The 26,735-nt window shown below is 34.8% G+C and overlaps 1 protein-coding gene across 1 annotated transcript in view; it reads right to left on the bottom strand.

The window, feature by feature from the left end:
- PDZRN4 (PDZ domain containing ring finger 4) overlaps positions 1 to 26,735 on the bottom strand; it is a 346,709-nt gene that overhangs the window by 164,665 nt on the left and 155,309 nt on the right. The gene's annotated exons all lie outside the window — the stretch shown is intronic.

Genomic DNA, 26,735 nt, shown 5'->3' with positions numbered 1-26,735 from the left:
GCCCGGACTATGTACGATTAACAAAGGCACTGTTAATTCATAAAATATAAATTAATAGTTCTGAAAGCACAGGGTCCACAGGGAATATAAGTTCTGCATCACAACACACAACTCATTAGGAGGAACGATGCTCACAAATCAGGCACTTCTTGAACACCTAAAGGTTGTAGCATTTCTTGTTTTTGCAATATTCACACTATGAAGATAAAGTTGGGTTGCATTTTTTTTTCTTAATTTTTTTGTACACACACACACACACACACACACAAACACACACAATTTTCAATTTAAAATGGTCTTTCTAAATAAAACATTTTTAAAGGTGATTTTTCTAGTTGACAGATCTCGTCCTGACTTTTGGCTTCATACTCAGCAGATTGGAAATGAAAGGTTTATAAGCTGGTGTGAATAACATGAGTTGTCCTGGATGAGTGTAAACAATAATTTCATACCAAAACAACAAATTGAGGACATCATAATATCTGGGTCAAGATTAAAGGGAGCCACCCTGCAGTCCATAAGTAGGCTCTGATTTTTTTTTCTTTTTTTAGTTTTCAACTGCTTCATTTCCTCATTTTCTTTTCTTTTTGCTAACTACAACTTTGCTCTTAAAGAACATTCTGGAATTCAAGAGTTTTAGTATTCTTACTAAAGAATACTTTGTATTCTTACTAAATATTTAGTATTCTTACAGGAATAGTTATTAGGCTTATCCAATTAATTAGGCTAAACCAATACTTGTATTTTAGTCTTTCTGCACAATGTATCATGATTCCAAGGGAATGTAAGTTGGACTGAATTTTGCATCCATTCAATGCTTTATTAAAGAAATGAATATTAAAGATTACATTCTTCATATGTAATAGCAACTCATGTTCAAGTTCCTATCCAAATCTCCAGATAGTATTTTAGGACAGAGATGCCCAATCCCAATCCTAGTTTTAGGACACTCTATTATCGTAAGGAGAGGGACCTAAAATAAAATTAATTTTACTTCATCTTAAATTAAATATATGTATTTAATTTATGCATTTATACATGCATACACACATACTGTGTTTCCCTGAAAATAAGACCTAACCAGACAATCAGCTCTAATGCGTCTTTTGGAGCAAAAATTAATATAAGACCCAGGATTATTATTATATTATATTATATTATGTTATGTTATGTTACGTTACGTTACGTTACATTACGTTATGTTACGTTACGTTACGTTACATTACATTACATTACATTACATTATATTATATTATGTTATAAGACCCAGTCTTATAGTAAAATAAGACTGGGTCTTATATTAATTTTTGCTCCAAAAGATGCATTAGAGCTGATTGTCCACCTAGGTCTTATTTTCAGGGAAACAAGCAGAGGGTGCCAGAAAATGTATACTCATTTTAAGAAAGGAAAAATCTGTGTTAAAACTACACTGATGGTAACCACTTTGTGCACCTTTTGTAATTGCAGAAGTCAAACATGACTTGTATTCATCTTTTCTTATTGATATATATTGTGTATTACAATTTCAGTACAGTTTTTTCTTTCTTAAGGTGTGTATACATTTTTTTTGGCATCTTGTATGTGTGTGTGTGTGTATATACACACATATATACATATATATACATATATATGTGACATTTAACACTTTTTTCTTGTGTAGAGATGTATCAAGTAAACTCAAACAAGTAATGATAATGTCACAGTTCCAATCATTTTGGACTAATAAGTTTTGACAAAATTAACTATTAGGATCACTACAGTTTAAAGATTTAAAATAACACAGAAGTTTAAATAAACCAGAACTTTGGCAAACTTTTTGCGATTCTGAATTTAAATTACAAAAGTAAAGTTGAATCACAGGAGATTCAACTTTACCTTTGTACATGCTCGTAACAGACAAATTCTATATCTCTGCAGATTTCCACCCCAGGCTCCAGACCTATATAGTCAATGGTCTATTGGACATATCTATTGGGATTCCTATTGGAATAACCAAAAGAAACACCAAATTTAACATGTTCAATATGACTGACTTTATTAAATTCTTTCTCCTTGCTCTTATCATTTCTCTAAACCAACTGCTGTTTTCTATATTTAAAAATTGGTAACATAATTCACCCAATTGTCCATGCTAGAAACAGGGGTATCATTTGACATCCCATCTGTAACAAAGATGAAACCCCACCTCACCTTGCCTCGCTCCTGACATTTAGTCAATCACCAACTGCTATTGTTCCTATCTAATTAAAATCTCTCCTGTTGCTAAACTCCTAATTTCTTGTGCCTACTATTTTAGTCCACACTACCATGATCTTTCCTTATTATAACTATAGACTCTGTATCCTTGCATCCAGTCTCATTGCCCTATCTAGACTATAAGTCAGTCAAATAAATCCTTATAAAACATGAATCTTGTCAGGTCACTTCCTTTCTTTAAACCCTTTAGTGCTTCTCCATTGCCTTCAAGATATAGTTTAATCATCTTATATGTAGCATGATCCAAAGGTCATTACTTACATTCCTAGTCTTATTCTTGGTCACTTCAGATGCATTTTCTCTAAGCTCTGGCCAGACTGAATACTTTTTAGGTTTCTGATCCGTGCATGAGACTTTTACCTCCAGGTCTTTGCATGCATCGTTTTCTTTGTGGTGTAGGCTATTATGAGATATCACTGTTGAGTCTCTGCATACCCCAACTCCTTGTGCCTCTTTGTTGCCCCTACTTTGCAATGAACTTTGCCAACCGCCCCCGCCCCTCCTTTTTTTATTCTAAGAAGGATACAGTAGATCAGGAAGTTGAAAAAACAATTTACAGAAAATTCTTGACATTTGAGTTTCAAAAGCTTAACCTGGGATGTGGTAGAGGGTAAAGAGTGGAAGAAAATCTGAAACTAGACAATGTAATTTAAGAGAATTCCTTGAAGAGGATCAGAAGTAAATGAAAGAGAGCTAAACCTGAAATGGCCTATCACATTGAATGAGGGTATTCTCAACAGTGACTTGCCTGAACTGTCAACTGGAAATCAGGTTAGAATGAAGATTTCTCAGTGGATGATAGGTAGCTAGGAGAAGACATGAAAGATCAGATACTCACACATCTTAACTTTTTCCCTCCCAGCTTTATTGAAGTATAACTAACAAATAAAATTATAAGCTATTGAAAGGGTACAATGTGATGATTTCATATATGTGTATATGTTGATATATCCCCATTGAGTTGTTTAACACATCACCTCACATATACTCCCCTCCTCCATTTTTTGGTGAGATCATTTAAGTTCTGATCTCTTAGCAAATTTCCATTATATAATACAGTGTTTTCAACTATAGTCACCATGTTATAAATTAGATCATCAAATCTAATTCACCTTATAATGGAAAATTTGTAGCCTTTTATCACCCTCTCCCTATTTACCCAACACCCAGCCCCTGGCAATCACTTTTATACTTTCTGTTTGTATCAGTTCATCTTATAGTTTGTTTGTTTGCTTTTTAAGATTCCACCTATAAGGGATACCACGTAGTACTTGTCTTTGACTGGCTAATTTCACTTAGCATAATGTCCTCCAGGTTCATGCATGCCACTAAAAATGACAGATTCCTTATGTTTTAATGCTGAATAATATTACACACACACACACACACACACACACACACACACTCATACACACACACATACACACATTTCTAATTCATTCATCTGTTGACAGACAACCTTCATACTGTTTTCCATCGTGTCTGGTCCAGTTTATAGCTCCAGCAACAATGCATAAGGGTTCCTTTTCTCTACATCTTCACTAGCACTTGTTATCTCTTGTCTTTTTATTTTTATTTTTTATAGCCATTCTAACAGATGTGATATCTCATTGTGGTTTCGATTTGGGCAACAATAAATAATATGTGTATATAAGACACTGACCCTGCCCTCAAAGGGCTTTTCTTTGATTTTCTTATACAATGATAAGTAAAATCATGATAAGTAAAATCTTTGGTGATTCTGATTTTTGAGAGACTGTTAGTGCTCAATAAATGCAAATCTTTTCTTGCCGCTGGAATGAGAGGAGTGGGAAGAAGTTAGGATTGTAGTAAGGGAGAGGCCCACCCATTGGGCAAAAGATTTGTATGCGGACCTCAAGGGATGGATACGATTTTTTATATGAGAGAGAAAGGAGAAAGAGGCCCTATACACAAAGGATACAGAATGTGCAAGTGCCCTGAGGAATTTAAGGGTTCACAAAATGAAGAGAGTGAATTGTTTCTGGCTAAAGCATAGATGGGGAGAACTTTAGGAGATTAGATTTAAGATGAAGATTGGAGAGACTGTAAAGTCTTTCTATGATACTCTGTGGACTCTGGACTTCATCTTGCACGTACTGTAGTTGGTATCAAGGAATGTAGTATGCTTAGGTTATTCTGGAAAGAAGAAATTCTGGCAATACTGAAGATATCGGACTGAGTAAGCCAGAAGGAGGTTATTATAATAAGCTAGACAAAGCATGAGAAGAACATGCATAGCAGTGGAAAGTGGCAATGTCAAAGGGGATATATTCAAGAAGCTCTAAGAAGGCAACAATCTGTCTCAGTGAAGCTTGAGAAAGAAAAATAAAAGAATCTATGAGGTCCTAGTTTCTAAAGTCTGCCCTCTGCCCAAAACGCACCCTTGATGATGCCTCAAACGTGTTATAAATCACTGAACACAAATTACCTTTCCCAGAACAGTTTTCTGATGAGACTGAGAAAAAGAAACAGAGATAGATTCTGAGGTTTCTGACTTGAGAACTAATGGATAGTGAAGGCACATAAAGAGAACATTTTATAAGTTACACATTCATAATAAAACTATTGAATTTTACACACAACACAATATAAGGGCAAGTTAAAGAAACAACTGAAACATGTTTATTATAGGTTGGACAAATTGATGTTATTACCATGAGCTACTGGAGAGAAACTTTCAATTTCTAATAGCTTGTAGTCTCAGTAGACTTTTATGAAATGTTTCCTGAATAAGGGAAATGGTATATTTATTTGTTTGACTACAGGCATGCAAAGTGTCAAGTTGGTGACAGTTTGTTGCTTCATGGATATTTCAAACTTACCTGGCAAGTAGATCAAAGTAATTATAAGGACAAGCTTTTAACATTTACACACAAAAAATCTGGATTGCTAGTAAGTCGATTCTTTGCTACACACAAATCACACTATAGTTAGCTACGTCTTTCAAATGTACACATTTAAGTCATTAGGGAGAATTTTTTTAAATGTTTAGATCCTAAATAAATGTGAAAGTCATTTCTATTATACAATGCAGAATCTCAAGAATACAATAAAAAAGCTTAATTACATTCAGGTTTAGATCTACTTCAAAAATGCAAAAGATATAGATGCAGGTAAATCGGGGTGGGGGGAGGCCTAATTTTGGCTAAGTAGGCTATACGTCTCCAGAACTATTTTAGCTTCTTAGACATTTTTATGAAAAGATGGTTTTACACTATTTGTAAAGCAACATCTGTTCCTAAAGGCACTTTTATAGGTTAGGTCTTAATGAAATTATTTTTCAGTGAGGGTTAGTTTAGATTTTACTGTAAAAAAGGGTAAAATGCTGCACTGGGGCAGCTTTATGGAGTTATCGTTCCCTGGCTACATTTACTCACTCACCCCCTCTTCCTCCCTCTGGTGAAAGCAGTAAACATTTTAGGGCTGTGTGACAGTCCCAGAACAAAACAGAACATATGCAGTGTATTTTCAAACAGAAAGAAAAAAATAACCCATGAGGTCCTAATTTCTAAAGTCTGCCTTCTGCCCAAAATGCACCCTTGATGGTGCCTTGAATGTGACGCAAATCACTTAACACAAATTATTCAGATTTAGATGAATCTGAAGCCCCATCAGAAGAGTATTAGTCGACTATTTCACATGGAGGCCAATTACATGTTTCCTATATCATTCCCTGACTACCCACTAAAATTGTGCTGATATTAGACTATTATAAAATTCATCCATAGTTTCTGTCAGATTTAAGTTAAATACACAACAGGGAGAAAATAGCTACTAGAAAATTGCAGATTCAGTAGATATAGAAACAAAGAGAATATATTTGTGTATTTCCCTCAGAGTCTTGCAACCAGAGCCTGAGTTATCTGATAACTGCTTCAAAACTGAAGGCTGCTTCACTGTCTCTCTAGAAAAGTTGCACAGTACCCCAAGTTCAAAAGAGGACACCATTTTACACATGGAGCTGGCACAGAGGTCCAGGGCATTCGCTCCTCTGTTCCACCTCTGTCTTTCTGCCATGACCTTTGCAGGATGTATGGAGCCTTCATTACAAGGCTGAGGGAGTAGGACATCTACCCAAATAGGAGTAATTTAATTTTACCCTAAAACTGAAAGGCCCATGAAACAATTAAGAAAGGAATACAAGGGGGAAATTATTGCTTTTTCTTTCTCTTTTCTTGACACCAATATCATATATCACTATGGATTAGAATAATTTTAAAACCCATATATCTGTAAAAATTTAAGTGTGTGGCATTGAAAAAAAAACCAGGAAGACAACTAACACAAGTTGGCAAAATAGGCATAAGAAATAAGAAACAGGATAAAGGGCTACGATTTACCATTTGAATTTTAACATTCTTTAATTATTCTTATATGAGCCTATGTGTTTATATATGCATATAAAATGTTAATGGTAATTTTTTAAATAGCTATAGATAATTTTCAAATTTCTTCTTTTTATATATCTTCATCGTTTTTGCTTTTGACAATTGATGTGTATTATTTGTGTAATAAAAGCAACTGATTAATTTAAATGGATCAGATAAAATAGTATTCCTGAATAGTATATTCTATTACCTATAATAAACACTTTAGTTTTAGGCCTTTCTAGTTTTCTACTTTTTCCTAAAACCTGATGACTCAAATCCTTTGAAGATAATACATATGAATAAAAGTACTAAAATGTGTTGTCTTTGCTTGTTTCACAGCTGAGAATGCATTATGGATACATTTATGCAGATGAAATGAAAATAGTTTCTTTGAATTTAATCTAATAACAAAACATTAGAATTAGTACACAAAGGGAAGATCCTCAAATTAATTGTCAACTTTTATTTAATCAAAAAATACTTACTGAGCACCTACTATGCCAGGCACTGTTGTAATTTCTGGAATAAATACTTTTATAATTCATTTATATCAGGTATGAAAGAAATGGGAATAAAAATATATATTTGGATTTATTCCCCCTGGGAAACTGACTATACTTCAATTTCAATATAAATTAAAGTAGTATAATATTTGATATTTGACCAAAGCACAAAAAATTTACTAAATAGAATTTACACAGAAGTTATAGCTTATGACAATTGTAAGTCATTACAAATTTTGATTCAAATTAGAACAGCTACATACATCATCATGAATCTTTTAGTTATGACCTGATCTGTTCATTTCTTTAAGTGGTGGCCTATGGTTTTCTTAGAAAAGGGGACAACACTGAGGTCCTTTCTTTCTTATTTTGCTCCCTGCACTTCCTTCCCAAGTTTGAAACAGTTATTGTTCTCCAATCATTGACTTCAAAAACCATTTGTGCCACTGTCCATCCTAAAACGACACCTTCAGCAAATCCCATAGTTTCCTGGTCACCTGCTATTATTAAAAATTCCATTGAACCTAATTTAAAACTGTAGTCTCATGACTGCTTAACCTAGTCTTTCTCAGTTCCAGCCAGACTTCTGACCTGGGGGACCAGGACTGGGAGGACATGGGATCTGCCAATGTGGGTGGATTTTAAAATGTACTGTCACATTCAGAACAGAGTAGTAATAGTAATAACAACCAAGATGTACAGAGTATATCTCATGTACCAGGTACTTTGTTAGAAGCATTATGTATTTATATCTCCACTCTTTACATCAACTCAGAAGCCCAGAAAAGGTTAATAACATGCTCAAGGCCACCCAGCTAGTAGGCAGCTGAGTCAGAATTTGAACTTGAGTACTTGTAGCTCTAAAGCCAGCTTTTTTTTTTTTAATCATATTACCTCTTTTTTTCTATAAGCGGCAATTTTGTGTGTCTTTTACCACAAGATACAGTCCCAAGGGGTAAAATGACTTATATTCTTGTATAGAGAATAAAAAAGGAATATAAGTGGCTTAGAGAATAAACTGCCATTTCTAACAATAGTCTAAGTTCTATAAGGACACAGAAACCAATATATTGTACAATAGCACAATTTCTAAAAGTCCACAATTTCTTTTGATATTTAAGAGAAAGAGTAACCTGGGGAAAAAAAAAGTGGATTCTTCAAGTTTCTGTGGAACTTTCTCAAAATTGAATGTATTGAAAAAAATACTGAATGTTAAAAGCCATTAAATGTAGCATTCAAATCTTCCCCCACCCCCAGCTTGACTTGTCAATCCTATTAGAGCAAACTCTAATTAAGAGTGGAAAACTGGTTATTTTATCTGCCAAATGAAAATAATCTAGTGCAAGTTAATAAGTGTTGGCTTATTACTGATTGGACATTTTGATTCCAGCTTGTTGTAACTGTAGAAATTGCTTTCAAAAGATATATTTGTTTTGCTAGTCATTTACAAGCACGGGACAAAGAAAGAATCCTTTGTTCTGCCTATTTTTGGATTGAAAATAGGATGGAGGTACTAGGTTGGTGCAAAAGTAATTGCGGTTAAAAAGGTTAAAACTTGCAAAAACGGCAATTACTTTTGTAGCAACCTAATATAATAGAGTAAGAAGCTAAACACACCCTTGGAAATCAAACTCTATCTAAGGTGAAGGAAGAGGGAGGGTAATGAAGTAATTCCAATATTTTATTAGTGTTTTATTTTAACAGAATGTCTTTCCATGAACAAAATCAAATATGAGGGTGATTTAAAGGTAGAACTTGCAAAAAGGAGTACTTTAAAACAAGCTTTTATTGCTTACTAGTTAAATGTATATACCCACCAACTACATATGCCACTTTAAAACTGTATCACGTGAGCAAGAGAATAAAAACTAATTATCAGAAAAAAACTCTATTTGGGAATTTTTGATTTATATTATACTGTAGTGATTTTTAATTAGTATGTTTCATCATAAAATATAACAGCTAGTAAGACTGATCCTAAAAGTCATTCTCAAATATCTGATTTTCTCATTGTGCACTCACTTGATTTGTTTTATAATATTCTTAAACTATGTCTTTGATCTTCTAGTTAAAGGATAACATGTAAATGGACAATGGAAAATGCCATGGATGTAAAGAGGTGTTTAGTTTAATCACAAATGTGAGCTGGGAAGTAGGTCTTCCCCAGAACAGCTTTCTGATGAGACTGCAGCCCCAGCCAACTCCATGGCAGTAATCTCATAAGAGACTTTGGGTCAGGAAACAGCCAGCTATGGTATTTCTGAATTTCTGACACATAAAGATTGTGAGGTAATAAATGTTTGTTGTTTTTAATTGCTAAGATTTTGGGTAAGTTGTTACACAATAGAAAACTAATACAGATTTTGGTACCTGGAAATGGAGTGCTGCCAAAACAAAACAAAACAAAACAACATACCTCAAATGAGTGAATAGCATTAAAACCAGGCATGGGCTTTTAGGAAAGTGCTACTAAGAGCCTAAAGGGCTTGGAAGAAACTGTCTCATGATCTTTGATAGGACTGTAGGGGAGGATTTGCAGGAAAGTGAGGTCAATGTTATTGGAAATTAGAGGAAAGGAGATCCTTGTTATGGAGTGGCAGTAAATTTTCCCAACACTGTTACCTGGAAATAAGTGAACAGCCAATTAAATTGGGTGACTTAGTTAAATGCATTTCCAAGCAAAGTGTTGAAGTTGCTTTCTGGTTTCTTCTTGCTGCTTATAGTAAAATGCAAGAGAATAAAGATGAAGTAAAGAAAGAACTGTTAAACAAGAGTGGCAATTGATCATTTTAAATTTCCTACAATTTCTATATACCACATAATGATAAAAATTAAGAAATGGCTTCTGAGAAAAGATGAAATCCAGGGTACTGCCAAGAAAACCTGGTCCAAAGATAAAGCAAAGCATATACCTTTGAGATCTTTTGTTAAGATCTCAGGAAGATCTAACATGGTGCTTCAGTATACTATTCAGCCAAACAAAAGACCTCTGAAGAGATTAGGGGTGTACCCAATCTTCCAACCAACAATAAATCTTCTAGAAAGATTAAGGGTGTTGTTCCTCCATGTTCACAGCTGAATCCCAAAGGAAAGAAGGGTTGACCGCAAAGATATTTTTGAGTGTAGCCTTTGTCTAATGGAGTCAATGCTAGTAAGATTCACAAAAGACTCACAAAGTTTTAAAATAATTATATATGAGGACACATTGTCAGCTTAGACTGAAAGGAACCGAGAAAGCACAAAATGTAATATGGATTTTGGACTTCCAAAGTTCTACTTGCTGGAAGCAGACAAAGCTATTCAGATGCAAACATGTGCTAACTTTCATGGAAAAATGAAGGGTGACTCAGCCTAAAAGTGGAGCTGAGACCTGTGAAGAATCACTCCCAGACCTTGAGTCCTAATCAAGGACCCTCAGAATTGTGATGGGCCAGTGACTCCATTGTATCTCTCATTTCCCTCATTTTTGGAACAGGAATGTGCAGATCAGTTATCTTGTACTTGCACTGTATTTTGCAGCATTGTGACATCATTGCATTTTGGGTGTGGGGGGAGCAGAAAACTTGCCTCTTTAGTTCAACAGATCTACATATTAAGAGGAACTGTACTCAAGAAGCTGTATTTAAGGATCTATAGCACAGGAGGTTCCGCCATACCTATACCTGATTTAGATAATAAGATTCTAGATTTATAGCTGATGCTATCTGTAATAGATGAGACTTTGTGGGCCTTGAGAGAGGTGGGTATATTTTGCTTGTTGGAGCAATGTGAATAAATTTATGGCCAGAAATTAGTTACAAAAATTCTTTGATACTCCTCTCTTCAAGAGGTGGAACATAGTTTACCTCCACTCTGGTGTGGGCTGGACTGATTAATTTGCTTCTACTGAATAAAATATGACAGAGATGATGCTGTGCCACTCCCAAAATAGTGGTATAAAAAGACTGGCTTCTTGTTTGGATACAGTCTCTCTCTCTCTCTCTCTCTCTCTCTCTCTCTCTCTCTCTCTCTCTCTCTCTCTCTCTCTCTCTCCCCTGAATACTTTGCCCACAAAATCATGAGATATAATAAAATGGTTGTTGTGTTAAGCCACAAAGTTTGGAGAACTTATGCAGTGATGGATGGATAACCAGAACAGTTACCATTTTTATTCTGTGATAAACATCAAGTTACACAGCTATACACAACCAGAAAAGCTACCATTTCCAATACTAGGTGAGTTCCAAGCTCTTTCCTGAGTTCGTAAACCTTGAAACCCTACTTAAAAAAATAAAAAAAATAGGAGTAGGAATCCTAGTGTTTAGTTTTCTAAATATGCACTTGCTACCACTAATTGGGTTACATAGCAGTTATGAACAGTCATGACAACAAAGGAAGCCTTTTACATAAATCTAATAGTCCATGTATTTACCCAACAAATAATTATTAGCCTCAGACCAATTATAGTGTTGAAAAATGACAACGTTGTTACATAAATTTTTTTGTGTGTTATGTGTTGTATACAGGAATCTAACATGATTTAAAAAGAGGAGAAAATACTATTTCCAAATACTCACTACATGGTAAATCCTATCAATTGGGATACACACTCAATGAAGGAACCAAAGAGAATCGCTGAAAGGTTTAGTGAAAGAGAATCCTTTCACTACACAGGTACTGGTGATAGTGAGACCACTATCACAGTAAACACATAATGTCTGGGACATTACAGGCACCCCAAATCTCTCGGAATGAATGGATGAATTTTGAGAAAGTGCACATAGCATGTGGTAATAGTATGCTTTGGGGATTTTTCAGCATGATATGGGATACCTCACCTTGTGGTTTGATGTTAAAAATAAAATATTCTTTTGCAGCTATATTGCACGTGTAGTTCAATTAGGAACCTTGGTGAAAGAAATGGCTGGTGAAGGGTAAGGTTCCTGTGTTCTTGGATCCTCTGACCATATACTATTAGGCTTATAACTACTTATAATAGGATTCAATAGGTGATAGTTCTCTTTCTGAGTAACTTCAAGGATGATTGGGATTTAGGTAAAGGGAGGGCATTTTGGAAAGAATAATAGTCCAATGAACGTAGGTCCAATGAGAGAAACATGCACAGCATATTTGGGGAATAAAGAGGATTTCAGTGAATTACTTCAAATAGTGTTTCTTTTTTCTTGTGAACCACTGGTAAGCTGTCATCAAGTTAGTGTGATGTAATCAGCCTTTTAAATGAAATATTAAAATAGAATAAAACAGAAATCAAAGTGTGAGAAAGAAGATAGGAGTAGGTCTCTTTTGAATAATATTTATTTAAGTTCTGTGTATGTGTAATTGTGTATATACTGAGTCATAGTGAATGATCTCTTCTTTCACTGGTCATGATCAAAGTAGTTTGCGAACCATTGTCCTAGGGGAAACATCAGCAGAAGCTATGGGAGGTCCTGAATTACAATAACCCAAACCTTTATTTTACTCTTCCATCAAAGCAAATCCTTCGGGACATATTCATGATTTATTCCATCCCCACATGTTGAATTCTCAAGAATTCTGATATCAGTACATTTCATGGGGCCTAAGTTTATTAAGAACTACAAAATAAGGTTTCACAAAATAAGGTTTCTCCATTTTAGTGGCTATAACATCTATAGCATAAAGCTATACTTTCTTGCCTTTTCACTTTTATATATTCTCCCTAAAGCCCTGTGCTACTAAAAAAGATATAATATGATTTGAAACAAACATCACTCCAGGGCTTCCTCATCTTCATCACTTGTTGGTTTTTGACCTTGACACTCATTCAATTAGAACCGACTTGCCAATCACGCACTCCTTTGCTAAAGTCAGCCTCCTTACACCGGGGAGAAGGCTATTTAGTTAGTAAAGATTTTTCAATGAACCCAGGGCCAAAAAGAAAAGGAAAAAAATCTTACAATGTTACAGCATTAAAAAATAGTGATGGGGTTGGGGTCCATTTCAAAGACTCCATTTCCCCTCATATCGTGATGCTCAGTGAATTGATGTAAATGAGGAGGGTCCACAAATAATATGTTGATAAATAAATTGCTTCAAAGTGTCCCATACTGTGAGGTTGTTTACTCTGTTCCTCGGCATGTGCTTCAGTAAGTAAGGTGGCTGAAGCTTTTCCCAGTTATCATGTCAATTCTCCTTTAGTCTCAGAATGTAGGTTAGCAGAAAGTCCACATTACATGTTGGCCATACAGTAAACTTGGAGAGAACAGGATTTGTTAAGATTGTCAAGTACCATTCATAAATTTATGCCTGTGGAGTTGTTCCCTCTGGAAGGGAACCAAATAACTCATGCTTTTTGAAAATTGCTTATGACAGCTTTTCAGTCTGCTTTAGGCTGTCTCCTATGGTGATTTGTATTTTCATATACTGCTCATACATTAAAAAATTTATACCTGTCACGTATTGACAGAGTGTCTCCATCCTGAACCTTTTCAAGGGGGATGCTTTGCTTCCAGACATTATCCACATAAGTTTCTATCAAGAGTGAGGGTGTTATAACAGGTGGAGGCACAAGAAATATGAAGCATATAGGTATAGAATTTTAATAAGAAACCGAGTCTTTGGACGTTTTGAAAGGGTGGAAGTTCCAACAGTCCTAGGACATTGAAATTGCACATCCAGTTATGGACTAATAGTGGGGAGACACCATAATTGTAGCTACAGCGTGGAACTTGCAAAGTTAGTTCTGTTGTTCATGATGGAATTTTATTTTCTTCCTGTATCTATTACGTATGCTTAGAATTAGAAAAGAATAAGACTGTACAGTATCTCCTTTTTTGTTTTAAAATTAATGACAATTATTGCCAAGCTGTTTGCGTTAGTTATTTGGTTTTACTCACTTCTGAAATTGCTTGCACTACAGGGGCTCATAAATTTCACCTCCTGCAGGCCATCGCTACATTATTCTTATCAAACAACTTACTATATAAGCCTTACTATATAAGGCTATAAGAGTATGTCAATATTGACATATAAGAGTATGTCAATATCAATGGGATGATGGCATGTTACTTAGCCCAATTAGAAGGGTATGTATGATCTGAGCCCCAGTTTGGAAATATCAAAAAAGCTTATCTTTTCTCTCTTTCTTATCCATTTTTTTTCTTCTTCTTCTTCTTTTTTTTTTTTTTTTGGCTCAGAAGGTCTTTACAATCACCAGGCTACCAGGCAAATTTCTATTTTACTTAGAGAGTCAAAGGCACAGTTCTTTCAGAAAATACCCTATGGTTCCTTCTCTCCACTTAGAAGGTCAGATGGGTTGTCTAGGGGTGGGGAGCAAAACAAAATAAAACAACAACAAACCAGCAACTCAACCAACTTGGGAAATGAAATTGTATAGGGAAATCATCAATGCAAATATTCCAGTCTGCATCTAATGAAGCAAAAATATTCATTTGAACATAAAAAGTTAAGTTTTTAATACTCATAATGGCTATAAATAACACCACAGCAAGTCATCTGGGCAGTAATACTTAATTACCCTTGCTCTTAAAGTCTAATAAATGGCGGGATACCAGTGTTAAAAATCCATAGTTTGTCCACTGTAAATTAATATTATTAAGAAGTATCACTGTCCTCAACTATAAAAAGGGTTTTAATCTCAGGCAACTAACTGAGATTTACAATCCTTTCTTTACAGCTGACATATCAAGTGTTGAATTATTGACTTTTAGCAATTTATTTATCTTATTTGAAGAATAAGTCATTTTCAACATTATCAAACACAGGATGCTACTAAAATTCCAAAATGCTTGAGACTGAATTATTTCTGAGTGTAATGGGAATTGTGATGATTACATTCAGCATTTTGCAAAATGTGACAAAATCCAGAAGAACCCAGAAATGGAGATGTCTGATCGCACCTCCAGGTGGATGGTCAGCTGTTGTCTGACCTCTGAGCAGCCAGCACAAAACGCAGTAGAAAAGGAGGGCTGGGTAGTTGAGATTATACAGGTCATAGTCCATACCAGGGATAGTGTCTGAAGACTGGGGCCTACATGACGTTATGGAGATGATTAAGTATCTCACTTGGCATTCAAATCACTTTCTTTCTAAAATTATGTCTACACCATTGGGAGATTGAGAGGATTGTACTCTAAATTCCCTGAAAATTAAAAAAGACTAATTAAAGTAAAAACATAAATAAGGTAATGCAGACCACTGGGCCAGGAACAAGTAGATTGGGTTTAAATCTTCATTATCCATTAATTAGCCATGGGAACTTGACCAATTCACCTTGAGTCTTTATCATAGTACTTCAGATGGAAAATTAAGAGGTAAAACTAGATACTTTCTAAATTCCCTTTCATTTATGAACTCTGGATTGTTATAGAGGTATAGGTGTACTTGTTTACAGGTAAACACCACCTTTTATTCAAAATTAGGGCTTCATTTGATTTCATTTAAAAGCTTAGAGAATGCCTTTAAAAAAGCTTCTCTAATAAAACAAGATGTGTTTTTAGTCTTTTAAACATTCATTTGGATTTACCGGTTGTAATTATATGTTCCTTCAGTTAGGAGTGTATTTTCTCATTTATAGTATTTATATTAAATCATGGACCCTTTAAGTACACTGAATTTTAGACCTGAGAATTTTAAAAGGAGTCAAAATTCTTAGTATAAACAAACATTTTCCCTTTACAATTTTCATATAATTTTAAATATCTCCAGAGATATTTAACAATTCAACCAGAACCACCTATGGCAACAAATGTGGAATTATCTCAACCATCACAGACAACTTTATGACAAGTTTAATGAGTGTCACTGACAAGCCATACAAAACCAGTCAATCAGTCATCAATATTTGCTGATTACCATACAGAGAAAAAAATTACTGTTAGTGCACATGAAGAAGAAATAATACACACCATCCTTGCTCTTTAAATGGAAGCTCCATCTGCTCAGCTCAAAAACTTTGTAGATATCCTTGACTTTTTCCTCTCTCATGTGCAATATCCGATCCATCGAAAATCCTGTCCGTTCTGTCTCACTAACATATCCAGCATCTGAACATTTCTCAGCACCTCCATTCACTGCCCTTCATAATTTCCCACCTAGATTATTGTGATAGTTTCCTAAATGTTCTCCTGTTTCCACTTTGGTTTTTCTACAGTCTATTCTCAAAAGAGCAACCAGAGAGACAAAAGGTAAAGCAGATATAAAACAAGATGGAACAAAACCTCCAATGGCTTTTACTCTAGTTGAGATAAAGTTCTGACAATGGTTTATAAAGCCCATTGCAATTTGGTCCCTGGGACTTCTGTGACCTCACCTTTTTAAAAACTTTCTCTGTTCACTCTGTTCTAGAACATCAGCCTTCAAATATGCCCAGTCTATGCACACATAGCTTTGTATTGGCTTTTCCTCTGCTTGGAAGATCCTTTCCCCAGATACCTGCATAGCTGGGTGGGTCCCTGGCCTCCTTTATTCCTTGGCTCAAATGTCACATTTTTGTTTACCTTATCTCCTTTTTTGAATGTACAACCCCTGTTCAAAACGCCCATCCTCTCATGCTTGTTTTATTTTTTTTCCATAGCATTTCTCATTTTCTATTATGGAATATCATTTTGTTCATGGTCTGTCTCCTCCCACTTGAATGTACTTTTAATTTTTAAACACTGTAGGATCAGTGTTATAAATCTTGTCTGGCATCAAATAGGTGCTGTTCATTGAATGAATGAATGAGTTGATGAATGTAGGCTGCAAAATGATGCTTTTTCTAATTAAATCAAGTGGATGTTGTGTAATGGGTAGGCCTCCACTTTCCAGGCAGGATTTTAGATGCTTAGTATACATCACCTTTAATCTTCTTAAACCCCTTAGAGTTAAGCATTACTATTACTTCTAGTATCATTATTTCCCTTTTCCAGATGAGGAATTGAGTTTCACTCAGGGCACACAGGTGATTAAATAGGAGATACATGGTTCTAATCCATATTTGGCAATTTCAGCAGTTCCTGCCCTCTTTGCCTTATACTCTACAGTCTTTTAAGTGCTAATCAGAAGCATCTGAAGCCAAGAAATGAGTCAACAGGTTGAGCTGTTGGTAGCTAGGTTGAGCTGCCTTCAGAAGTAGCTCACTCTAAAAGCGTAGGGCACATGAGCCCCTCCAAGACTAATTTTATACAGTTAGAAAAGTAATTATTTTAACAACTCAAAATTACGCAGCACTATTGAAGACAGTATTAATTCCATGCATACTGAGTCAAAACATAGGAAGTCTCCAAAGAAAGTTTTTGGCAGTGTTAAATCTGGCCTTGTGAAGGGGAAGACAACACTGCCAAGAGGAGGTTACTACTGGGATTAATGGGGTTGCCTACTCTGGTGTAAGTGGCATAGTAATACTTGCCATGTCTTTCCACAGCCTGGAAGAAATATCCCTTAAAACAGCCCCCACTCTGAAACTGACATTAACAACTTAAAATTCTGTTTCCTGCAACACCACACAACTTTGATTATTGGACCCTCCCAGGAGGTACTTTGTGGACCAGAAATTGAGAACTCCACTCTATGAAGAGGCTTTTCCACATATCTCCAATACCCTTCAGAAAAATCAAGTAACATCTTGATGTATGTATCAGTCATCTGTGAGTTGAGCTAGACTAAATCAGCTCAAAGGATCCTAATATATATTCTAGGTAAAAATTAAAATTGATGAGGAGATCTTTACCTATAATGACATTATATTATAAGTATGTACAAAGTGATAGCCAATACTGACAAAAGAGTGATTAATCCATGTGAAGAGAGAAAGCTCTACAGAGCAGGGATTATTGGAGCTGATCTTGAGAAGGAGTTCATTCAGATTCTTTTGGGCTCCAAAGTTTTCTGAAATATGTATTTTTGCTATTCATGAAAACTCAATGTGACTTGGTGCTTATGAATACACTTCTCACAGTCATAAATATTTTGTTTAAGTTGGTGCTTTAACCATAAAAATATAAAAGTGCTTATTTCTACCAACTAACTACTTTAAAATACTCAACAAATCACATTGCTTTTCAGATCCATTTTTTCTGCCTTTCCCCCAGAGTGCTTACACAGAACAGCTTTGCTGGAGTTATTTCCTTGGCAGAAGCGAGGTAAATTTCTGGAGCATCTACATGGCAAAAACTGAAGAAATAGTGTGCTCCAAATTTCCAAAGTAGGTGCCAAAAGTCCTCATTTGGTGTTTTAAAGAGCAGAAAGGCACAGAAGGGACTGCTTCATTGGCCTCACACATCTGAGGACCTGAAGGCATCATCGGGGTCCAAGTAGTCATAGTTGAAACTCCATATATTACACTCAATGCATTACAAAATCACAACATTAAAATGGAATTCACTTGTGCTGCACTTATATTGCATTTATTGTATGTATATATTGACTTTCTTTCTGGGGGAAAACTCCAAGGAGGAGAGATATGAGGAAAAGGTTATAAATTACGTTTTTCGTTTGTTTATAAAACGGCAACTCACAAAACAAGATGGGTTTCATTCTATGTCAATGTAAATGCATTTGTTAGCAAATGAACTGAATACTTTTTTATAGTATTTAGTGTGTGTCCTTTCTTAATGTGCGAGTGATATAAATCTATGAGTGGAGATACAAGTTAAAAGAATAGTTATAGAAAAATACCATCTGTATATAAAAAAAAGAACAGTGTTTTTATACCTAAATTCCTCCATCAATTGACCCAGGCTTCCACAATGCTGCCAAATAGTGTCATGGAAAAAGCACACTTTTGAAAAGCAGAGAAACTGCAATTACTCCCTTTGTGAACTCTGCCAAGTAATTTATAGTCCCACTACTCTCCTCTGTATAAGGCTAAGCATACTGTGCGAGGCAGGTTCCTAAGAAGAATCAAGACTGTGGCAAGAATATAGGTTGACTTTTAATGAATATTCAACAAATGCATGAACAATATGAATAAAAGAAACTCTGTTCCAGCAAAACTCAGCGAAGGTCTCTGGTCCGTGGATTTGTAATTCCTTACCCTAGTTGTCCCTTTGCTTGTCCCATTCCTTAGTTCAATGCTTAGTAGATAAGAATATGAGTCTGGGAGCCTCTGCCATTAATTAGATGTGTGATCATAATCAAGTTGCTTAATCTCTCTGAGTCTTAATTTCCTCTCTTGTAAAAGACGGATAATAATATTATTTAGCTCATAGGATTGCTATAGTCAATGAGTTAGTGTATTTAAAAGCATTGAGACCAGTACTGTGGACATTTGGTTTACATTTATACTTTATTTTAAAATGGTGTAAATATGTAAAGACAAGAATTTTGAAATTAGATTTAAAATAAATAAATATTGATAAACACTCAGAAGATGTAGCATATATACACAACGGAATATTACTTGGCCATAAAAAGAATGAAATCTTACCATTTGTGTCAATATGAACGGACCTACAGGGTATTATACTAAGTGAAATAAATCAGACAGAGAAAGACAATTACCATATGATTTCATATGTGGAATTTAAAAATAAAATAAATGAACAAACAAAACAGAAACAAACTCATAGATATAGAGGACAAACTGATGGTTGTCAGATGGGAGGAGGATTGTGGGTCTGAGTGAAATATTGTGATAAATATATATGGTGCCAGACTTATTGCACCACAACAAGTATATATGGTGCTAGACTTACTGCAGTGATCAGTTTGTAGGTTATATAAATGTTTAACCACTATAAAGTACACGTGAGACTAATATAATTTTGAATGTCAGCTGTAATTGAAAAATAAAAAATTAAAAATTAAAAAGGACTAATAAATAAGAAATGAAATAAAATAAATAAAAATCCAGATATATGTTGTTTAAAATATATACACTAAAAGACTTAATGACATAAGAAGTTTGACTGAAAAGGAAATGATAAAGGGATATCAGTAAAAAATATTAAAAGATAAGTGATAACAATATTTACTGCAAACAAAATAGACTTTAAAGTAAAAGGTTATTAAAAAATAATTAATTTTACTTATAAATAAAATCAGCGCAAGAGGAAAAGGTAACCATATTGATCATATAGGCACTTAACCATATTTCCTCATAGGACATAAAGGAAACATTTAAGAGAATTACAAGAAAGAATTGATAAATCCAGAATCATACTGTATGATTTTATCATACCATTCTAAGAAACTGATAAACAGTAGTTAACAGACAAAACAGTAGTGTAGATATTACAAAGTAGAATTATACAATTAAGAAGCTTGATGTGCCACATGTATGTATATGAATGTATGTATAATTGTGAGTGAATGTCTACATGCATCTATATGAATATATGGATAGCATACACACACAGATATTTATGCTCACATTCACGAGTGAGAAAAAGAATAAACCTGTGCCCACAAATTATAGAATATATGTAATCATATATTACACTCTTTACATTACACACTGAAAAATGTAAATGATTATAAGTATATTACATGATTAAGGAACTATCGATAAATATAGATGAATCAATACATGTTTCTTGACAAAAATGCAATAAATTTGAATAGGTGAGAGCACAATCTATAAATGTGACACAGAAAAAATATACTTTTAAAAATTTATATGAAGAAATAATTGTAAAAATATTATAAACATTTATATGTCCTAGCAATAACAATTATGTTAAACTTGTGGGACACATTATATATAATCCAATAGAGAAAAGGAAATGCATAGTCTGAAAGGCACATATGGAGGGCAGTAAAAAAGGAAAATTAATAAGTGAAGTATTTAACTTATAAATTAAGGAAAACACCAACTGAGTAAACCCAAAAGAACTAGAATTAAGAAAAAAATAAAAATAAGAGTAGGAATTACTGAAATAGGAACAAAGATGATTAGAAGTATTTAATAAAATTCTGTAAAAGACTAACAAAATAGACAAACTGTTGGCAATACTGGATTAGAAAAAAAAGGGAAAAATATAGAACAGTAGAAAGAAAGATGGGGTTATTTCTTTAAAATCAAGAAAACAGGGGTGCTTGTCATTCTTTTTGTAATTGTAATACATTTAACACTGCACTAAACCCTTGCTAATACAATTAAAAAAATAAACAACAATATACGACGTAAAAGAATTTAGAAAGGGAGACACAAAAATCTTGTTATTTGCAGGCAATATAATTTTTTGAATGAAAAATCCATAAGAATCTACAAATTTATAAACGATTTCAGTTAATACACTTCATATGAAATCCATTTATTAAAATTGTGCAGTGACCTGTGTTTGGAATTGGTTTATATGTATAAGCTATTTTAGCCAGGTGATTTCTGGGTTTGTGCCATAAATTATTTGAACATGGATTCCTAACCTGAAATACCATGATAATAATACTTCGCTTGAGAGTTGTGAAGATAAAATGACGAAGTGTATATACGTGCAGTATCTAGAAACATTATTTCCCCTCCTTTACAATGTTTATTTCATAGGTCATAATAAAGATACTCATTAGATTACTCAATACCCTTTCTATATGAAAATTAATAATTAAGTTTAACTACAAGAAAATTATTTTTGCAGAAAATTTTCTCATAACAGGAAGTGAATACAATGTGGGCAGTACTTTTTAGAAAGAGAAGTTGACACTTAAAGTGGTTGGCTGGTTTTCTTTAAGGTAAAAATGGAAAGTTACCTTAGAGATTGGTTCTGCAATTAAATACTGAATAATATCTCACAGTTATATAAATATAAAACTAGTAGGCTTCCACAACCCAATAAGACACCTTCAAAAAAGTACAGTGGGGGCGTTATATTCTTGACAAGAGTAGCCCCTTGTCCTCACCTATACTGCTAGTCTCTAGGGAGAAGATGAAAAATACAGAAAGAAACACCTGGATGGGAAAAAATAAAGACAACTGTCTTTTTAAGGACTAATATTATTGGACTCTTTTGAATGGATAGAGAGAATACCAACTGAAATCTGCAAACAAGAGAGATGCCAAATGTAAGTAAAGGCAGAAGGCTGGAGGGCTCTGTGCTCAACTTCAAGATGGCCATGCATTGAGTTATTTGAATAATAATAACTAACAGTCTCTGTTCTCAATGTGTGTGTGTGTGTGTGTGTGTGTGTGTGTGTGTGTGATTCATTAAATACCACCAACTACTCAGCCTCGCACTACTCACTGAGGCAAGTCCGATATTCTAGTTCTCTCATGTAGCATGAGTTTGAAGGCCCTTCTTACCTAGTCTCCCAGCACTGTGGGTTTGCTTGGGGGAAATGGAAGCATAAACTCCAAAGTAGAAAATGCTGGAAATGCTGGCTGCAGTGGGACTATCTTTCCCAGGGGAAACCCTTGTGTACTGCACAGGGATCTGAGTCACAACCAGAGCTGTGGACAGGGAGACAACAAGCTGTGCAGTTCCTGTTTTCAACAGCGACACTTTGTGGTATACAGAAGTAAAGGCAGTCAAATTGTGAGGACACATGAGATTCTTCCGTGCTCTCTTCAACCTTGGTTTTGAAAGCAGGATTGGGCTTTTGGACTTTTTAAAGAGGAGAGAGAGAAAGAGGAAAACTGAGTGTCTTGCTTATTAGTTCAGGGGGTAACTTAAGTGCTTAAATTGAATATTAGACTATTCTAAGACACTATTAGAAATAGAGGACACCTTATTTCCCCCCAAAACTATGGTGTATACAGATTTCTTCTGTTGTCTTAGCAAGCTCAAAACCAGATGGTCAAACTCAGTGTCAATTCTGGGAAATCATTTTTCTCAAGGGCCTGGTAGCAATCATTCCTTCTGCCTCCTGGACGTGCTCTGGGATTTTTTTCCCCTTGTTTTTATTTGTTTTTAATAACTAGATAAGAGATTTTATATTATGATTTGATTTAGTTTGTAGGTTCCTAACATCCTCTTGAGAATAGGCAGGTTCACATATTGAAAATAGTAAACTATTTTGAGTTTTCCATAGTTATTATCCAAAATGGAACACACATTTTACTCCCAAGCTATTTTATGTCAGTAACAGCAAATTCTCATTTCTTTTGTGAAAGCGTTCACAAAAGACAAATAGAAGGAAAACGCGCTGATGAGACATTGTGAACATTTACACAGGCTTGCTAGCAAATATTATGACTTTTTCAAATAATTCACAATTCAGATATTAGTCAGTGAAGGACTTGATTCTTCCTTATGTAAGACTCATATAAGTATACGTACTTGGGATGTGGGGGCAAAGGTGCAGCACATCAGAACACAGAGAAGTTTGTGTGTGTCTACATTTGTGCTGGGTGTAGTCTCACTGAGCTGAACTTGCATGCATCTAACCTAGGGAGAAATGGAGCTCCAATAGCTCTGCATAGGTCTAAATCATATTTCCTAACACCTTTCATGCCCAACGTCACCCCACCTTGAACTTACTGCATTCTGACCTACTCAGGCACATTTCAGATAATTCAGACTTGTGCTAGAGCAATTTTCAAAGAGCCTGAACTTCAAAAGCAATTCACAATTAACTAACATCATAATATATATATATATATATATATATATATATATACACAAACATACATATATAGGTGTGTGTGTGTATATATATATATATATATATATATATATATATATACAATTTAAAAAATTGCATTATAATTTAAAATTCATAGTAAATATTAAGGTAACATTCTTATGGTAGTAAATACAGAGAGGACCTGTTGTCCTGTGCAGATTTTTAGAATGTACCTTTCTTTTTCTATCCTTTGTTCTCTGTCAGACTCAGTAAGAAACAAAACAAAACATTTTATTGCTAAAGTCTTACTATGGAAACATTATGGTATATTCCAAGAGAACTATCCCTCCAAACGGAAACATTATGGCATATTCCATTAAACACAGCAAAACTTAAAATTTCACATAAAAATAGGTTATCCAATTACATGGTAAATGTGTCATTTGTTCATTGTCCTGTACACAATATATTTACAGGAAAATTACCAGGAACTTCTCAACTGTATCAGATCTCAACCTTATATTTAGATGCAGTCATATATTACTGCTGATAATGTGATGTCAGTGAATAGATTGGAATTTTTCACTGTCCTTTATCAAGATAAATTGTTCTGTCAATAGCAAATGGCTGGCAAGTATTAACACTCTGCACACTATATGACTTTTCATTCCCTGCAAAAATTGTGTTTAATGCTTTTGCACAAAATCTATGGCCGTGACTATCCTTATTACCTATTTAACTACCTTTTAAAAGGAGGATTTATTTCTGCAAATTAGGACCTGAGTAACAAGATGGTATCATGCATCATAAACTTTAAGTCAATACAAGGCAGGACACTTGCAGTTTGAATGGGAAAATACCCTGCTCTCATCTCTTGGTCATCCAATAGTATTAGCCGTCTGCGGTGGGAGCAGCTGCACAGAGCAGAACTTTATCTTGGCCTCCTTCCATCTACACTGCCACGGTCTCCCACAGTAGCAATTTGCTCATTGGCCTATTACTTTCAATAGGTATTGCAGTAATTGGCTATTTCACACTTGTAAGGCTTGAACTGGCAGAGAGCAAAGGCCAGGCAACCAGCCTGTCAGGGTCTAGCAAGCTGGTCGTTCATCAATTATAATCAGCTTTTACAAGAGTGAGTGAATCCTCGAAAACCTTGTTTGCTCTGATCCGTTTTGCTACTAGTATAATTTGACCCCAAACTGAGCGGAGTCCTTATCTGAAGAATGTAGAAGTTGTCCCACAGTGACAAGCACGTTTGTTTATTCAGACCCCTGGAGAGATTGATTTGGACTCCAAAGGCAGAAGGGAAATTTTTTATAATGTTGAGAATTCTGGGTTCTTCCTGCTTTTGTAGCCACTTGCTGTCTACCCCACAATACATCCCCTTTTGCCAAAAAACAAACATTCAGAGGGCATTAACATAATTTATCTTACAATGATAGATTATTGAAGAGGGTCTCACCAAATTAAGACTTGAATTCATCTAAGGCAGGGGTGTCCAAACTTTTTTCAACGTTTTTTACCAAGGGCCATATGCGGTAAAATACACAAACAGCCGGGCCATTCACTCGAGGTAAAGTATGTATTGCCTCACCTAGTTTATTTAAGTAAACTAAATATATTTTTGGAATTTGCTGCGGGCCAATTAAAAATGGATTGCGGGCCACAGTTGGCCTGCGGGCCGCAGTTTGGACACCCCTGATCTAAGGTGAGGTGCACTCTGGCCAGAGAGGTTGGGAGTCTTGCAACCATGCAGATTATTTTAGAAAAATCGATTTAAATAGAACATGCAATTAAAAATATATATATTGTAATAGCAGAAGTGATGTATGTGCTCATGTGGACAGTAGGTTCTCAATGACCTGATTTAATATGATCTAGGATGAGCTGGAAAAATAGTTTGCTAGAAACTTTGGGTTTATAACAGTAAATCAACATGGGCTTCACTCACATTTAAGTATAGCAATTTTTCTTTTTAGCCGTTCCCAATATCCTCTATTATTTCTCATATCACTGAGCTCTAGAAGAAAAACATGTGGTTTCAAGCAAAAAAAATATGTGAAACAGAGACAAGATGTAATTAATGCACTGTAAAATTCTGATGAGATTTAACTGCTCTCACAATTTTAGGGTTTAGGCATGTGGGTCATTGCTATTTTATGTAATTCATCATAGGGACCTAGAAAAATTTCACTTGTATGATTTAGAAACAGGGTCCTGTTTAAAAATGCTTCCGAACATTGAGAATTTATATTTTTCTCCACTCTGGCATCTCTTTTGTAAAAAGAATAAGCTAATGCTTAATTGGAATGCAAGTGTACAAAATTTCTCATGTAAATAACCATTCTTCATTAGGATGTTTACTATTTGCCATTGGTCAGCACCTATGATTCCTGCACCACATCCTATATTCTCTCTTCCCAAAGGCCCATTTGGTCTGTTGACCAGCTGGTGACAAGGTGACCTGTCGTCCAGCAACTGCCTTGAGTACAAATAAAATATACAACCAAAAATATAAGTAATTTAGTAAAGATATTTTTAAGTTTCCATACTAAAAAAAAATAAAAAAAATGTACGGGGTAGATGATTTAGAAAGCTGTTAGAAATGCTCAAAAATCCATCCTAAATTTTGAAAAGACATGAGTAAAGTTCTTAATAAATCTACCTTCAAAGAGTTATGCACTCTTACTAGTTGAATAAATGCAGTGACACTGACACATATCTAATTGCAATACATCACAAGATAATCTGTCATGCCCCAAGCGCTCAGGCCCTGTCACCCCTCTTTATCCTTTATTTATTTACAACCTTCAGTGCCAGTGAAGTTTGGTATGGTGCCAAAAACAGGTCCCGCCACTTAGCAAAAACTTTCAGAAAGCATATAGTGGATAATAATCGTTCAACAGTGTGCAAATTGTTTCTGATGGGAAAACACCAAATCATTTAAAAAGCATCAGAATTATCCCAGACAAAAATCATATACGTCACTTAATCGGGCAATATACTGAATGTTCCATACTAACAAAGATCACTTAGGTGAAACTATAAGGCCCTGAATGCCTTTCCTTTGTCCTAGAGCAATCAAATATCCACGATCTTCCTTGCATCATGATAAGGCCTG

Source organism: Rhinolophus sinicus, chromosome 1 (assembly GCF_057876585.1).
Source record: "Rhinolophus sinicus isolate RSI-liver-muscle chromosome 1, RSI-T2T, whole genome shotgun sequence".
NCBI classification, from domain to species: Eukaryota; Metazoa; Chordata; class Mammalia; order Chiroptera; family Rhinolophidae; genus Rhinolophus; species Rhinolophus sinicus.
The sequence above is the reverse complement of the archived record's forward strand: the minus strand, read 5'-3'. Positions and strand labels throughout refer to the sequence as shown.